This window comes from Carassius auratus, chromosome 31 (genome assembly GCF_003368295.1).
Source record: "Carassius auratus strain Wakin chromosome 31, ASM336829v1, whole genome shotgun sequence".
In the NCBI taxonomy this organism is placed as follows: domain Eukaryota; kingdom Metazoa; phylum Chordata; class Actinopteri; order Cypriniformes; family Cyprinidae; genus Carassius; species Carassius auratus.
Window position 1 is genome coordinate 15866972 of NC_039273.1, and position 4785 is coordinate 15871756.

Consider the following 4785-nt stretch of genomic DNA (forward strand, 5'->3'; position numbering starts at 1 on the left):
TTTGTGAGCACCTACACTTCAGAATAGTTCCGAAGTTACAAGTCATTGAAGTATCATGTACAGTTCACAAATGGATGGGTATTTTCCTGTAAAATATCCCGTTAGCTCTTCAATCGGACCTGTCAAGTCTCTGTGTTGTTGTCCTGTTGCTACTCCTTGCCCTTCCAGCGAAACAGCTGTTTTCAAAGCATCGTTTTGCTTACTTGAAAGCAACCTTAGCGTGATGTTGGGCTTTTTAAGATAGCGTGGTTGTTGTGAGAGCACGATTTCACGCCAATCTGTAACTAAAGTCACGTTAGACCTAGCTTCACAAATCGCTTAACGTTAGTTAATGCAGCAGTTTTGTAGTTCGAATTTTTTATGTCAGCAGAGGGATAGCAACAAAAAGATGAATGTTGAAATTTCCCATATTTTGGATGAGTAACCCAAGAAATTTCCCTTATTTTCAATGTTGACTTAAGCTTTATAAATGAATATTCAGATGTTATGGTCTCCGTCGCGCCTCCAAGCAGGAAAGCGGTGTAAAGTTAATCCATTCTCATTTTATTTTCCCCATGGCGATTATATGTTGCGCTATTTACACCCCACAATACAGCAACGGTTTACCATGGTTGACCTAGATTTTTAATTAATCAAATTAAAACACACGGATGAGAGGGAGTATGTCTAAACACTGCGCAGTAGCCCGAGTAGCAGTAAAGGAGGCTGTCAACGTGGTGGCCACGCCAAGTAATGACATCATGACGACCCAAGCCCTATACTTGAAGTGAAGGATAAAACTCTTGTCTGTTGACGTACAGTAAATATCGAAAGTTATGTACGACCACCTGTCTGTTCTACTCATTTCAACTGACTTGTGAAAAATGCAACAAAACAAAAACAAATACAAATTCTTTGACATATAGCAACTTTTTTTTTTTTTTTTTTTTTTTTTTACAGTAACGCAAATAGTTATTTTCCCTGGTAACGAGTTACTTTTATTATAGAGTAATTCAGTTACTAACTCAGTTACATTTTGGAACAAGTAGTGAGTAACTATAACTAATTACTTTTTAAAGTAACGTTCCCAACAGTGTAGACTGACAGTATGACTAAATTCAGCACTCTTAAAGAAATATGGTAATTTTTTGCAAATATAATTTAAATCAGACTCATTTTCAATTAGTTTTTCGTAAATGAGCATCTCAGATTGACTTCAGTGGGGTTTCAGAGCAAAATATGACTTTCTGTTGTGAGACATGCATCAATTTCATACATGTCCAGTCTACTGTAGAGGACACCAGGATATACTTTGTGTTTACCAGACGTTTTAGGTAGACATACTAATACATTAACATTTTTTTTTAAGTGACGTGACATTCAGCCAAGTATGGTGACCCATACTCAGAATTTGTGCTCTGCATTTAACCCATCCAAAGAATTGCACACACACACACTGTGAACACACACCCGGAGCAGTGGGCAGCCATTTATGCTGTGGCGCCCGGGGAGAAGTTGGGGGTTCGATGCCTTGCTCAAGGGCACCTAAGTCATGGTATTGAAGGTGGAGAGAGAACTGTACATGCACTCCCCCACCCACAATTCCTGCCGGCCTGGGACTCAAACTCACAACCCTTCGATTGGGAGTCCGACTCTCTAATCATTAGGCCGCGACTTCCCCATTTATCTAGAAATATTTCTATGAAATATGATATAGTAAATGAAACTTTTGCTAAATTATTATTTGTTTAATTATTCATGTCAAGAATACATTAATTTAGAAATTAGATACAATAGATATAGTGATTATAATAGGAAAAAACATTTTTGGTCATGTTTATGCACTTATTGTGTAAAGTAAACAGGTATCAAAATAATTCATTAATATATATTACACATCGGAATATTTTATTATTTTCAAAAGGTTTATTTTTTAAATGTCAAAGTCAGATGTTTAACTAGTCAAGGTATTTATTTTACAAAAAATATGAATTAATAATGATAATAATAATTATTATTATTATTATTATTATTAATGTGATAACCAATCAAGCAATCAATATAGTAATTATTTTGTCACTTTTTTTATACACAATTATACACAAAACACTGTTCACTCAGGCTACAAATCACGTTACTTGTGCCAAGCTGCAAAATAATTTGTGAGCATATCAGTCACAGTCCATTTCCAGCATAACATTTTCTGCATATTCTATTAGATGTGCATCTGTTTTTGGAGAATAGAGAATCGACACCTCCTGCGTGTTCATGTTTTACCCGCTCTGGGTGAGAGCTCACACTGAGACCAATGGATAAGATAAGCATAATACTTATACATTTATCACCAATAATCACACTTCTCTCTGTGTGCCAATACTTTCAGACAGGAATAATGAGATGCCTTGCCGAGACAGGTTTTGAATATAAAACCTCTGCATGTATGCGAACATCCTGGGACTCTTGCTCTGAAGGTGAGGAAAACACTATTAGACGGCTGTAAAGCACCGTCAACAATTTACCAGATTAGAACGCCTTTCCAATCGATATATAAATAGTTACAAGTTTGGTGCCTACTGTTTCTTGTAAGAACTGAGAATGATAACATCCTGTGTGAAATAGAGAAGCAGAGTCAGTTTTGTACTGAAACATTTTCACATGAAGATATAAACCTAACTCAACCCTTTCAACTCAGGAGTGACCTCCAAACTCTTGCTCCCGGGTCAGGGCTTGTTCACTCCACCTTCTGGCAGTGGAGTAAAATGCAAGTGTTGCCATTCCATAGTACTTTTCCAAAGGTCATTTTAAATCCACTTAACAGGGCCAAGTCACCCAAGTGGGAGCGCGTCCCAATATTTTCTTATGAACATGTCCAAGACTTCGCCCACTAAATAGGGCTTCATTTTCTAAAGCCCATCTTAATTAAAAGTTATGTTTGAATGTTTTTTTGTTTTCCTATTATAAAGCTATTTAACATCAAAATTAGATGTTGAGTATGATAATGCAGTACCTAGAGATCTGAGGCAATATCAAGACTAATCCCTAATATAAATTAAATCAGCACTTCAAATGTTTCAAGAAGGATAACACAACTTATTAGAAGTGTAATGTAGAACTCAATGTTTATGATATAAAACGGGGGGCAGTATGTCACTCTCTTTATAGAGATATCTCTGTGGAGCTGTGGTCCTGTAGTATATTGCTCTGAACTCCACCAACTGGAGACTATTTTGCTGCATTTACAACCAGAACAAATGGCTAGGGTACTGCTGTGTGCTGTGTGACATATGGACAGCCCTTTCCCGCCGAAACCTTAATCTGCAGGACTTTATGGAAAGGTGTATATCACTTGCCACTTGATCATTAAAGATATGATTACCACTGAATGGGCTCAGACGGCAGAACATTCATTAGTATGGGAACAGATGGGGGATGTACATTTTCCTCGCACATACTTCGGAAACGGCTCTTTGGGTAGCCGTATAAATATGATGCACTGCTTCATGTCTCACTTTATAGAGGCACAAAGTCAAAGCAACCAGGTATGCACTACAGGGGACGGATAACACCACGTATTTGGCAACCCTATCACGGATGATCTATTCCACACAATGATATGGTTTACTAGCTGTCTCGCATATTTGCATTTCTTCTCATTTATAGCAGTTGAGAGGAATACAGAGCGGAGACATAGCAAGCAACCCTGATTTCTGTCTTCATGGGAAGTACATCTCCCAAGCGAGAATACATCATTTTCCTATTATATGAACAATTTTCACTGTCAGTGGAAATATAGGGCTGTAAAAAAGTGGGATTGGGGTTCGACGTGCACATCAGAAGAGAGTATCACTACTGTCATATACATTGTTCAGCCAGACAAACTGAAATCTCAACCAATATTCATTAACATATTGATTGAAATAATTCATCATCGTGCGATTTTAGGTTTCCTATTTGAGAGAGCGCGAGCGAGAGAGAAGGAGAGACGGGCAGTAAAGAATTATCTAACAAAAGAACAGCATTGTACCACGGGGACGTTTCTCTGTTCCAGTTCATTGATGGAGTTGATGAAGTTTAAATGAAGCAGACACGGGATAAAAGTGAGGGGTATTGACCAGCGGACCATACATGCGCAGAAGCAAGATTTGCTAAATGCTCTAATCTTCAATCAAATCTCACATCAATAGAGACAAAGTTCGGTAATGAGAGATTCAATGAAGCACGAAGGAGAGAGAATTAATTCCCTTCGCCTAAACTGGGTTCAACTTTGAAGCTTTGTTTTGTGGGACAGACAGTTATCTAAATGCTAAATAAGAAACGTATTGTACTTTTCACAGTATGCTAATCATTTGTTCATTTCATCTCCGTTATTTGTTCTCCCGTAGATTAGAGTTGTTGATCTAGTGATTAGAACAACATTGGACAGCGTCTGGAAGTAGGGGAAGAATACTTAACAGTCAATTCAACAAGGCCTACGTGCAAACATAACGCAGGCCTCTAATTTAAAAACGCAATATTGTGCAGCCTGACTGACTCCAATTATGGACGTGACAAACTACAGGTTTTATGTCCATCAACCCCATAATATAGTTCAATGTGATAGCAACATTTCATTTTCATTGGAAACATAATAATACAAGCCTCTATTCAATAGCATTTAATAATAGGAAAAACGAAAGCTGTGAAGGTTATCAAATAATTACATGTTGTTAATTTGTATTATTACACATGTTATTACATATGCAATTACACTTTAATAAGAAAGTTAAGCAGATTCTGGTTTTGATTTAACACATTTTTTGTATTCTT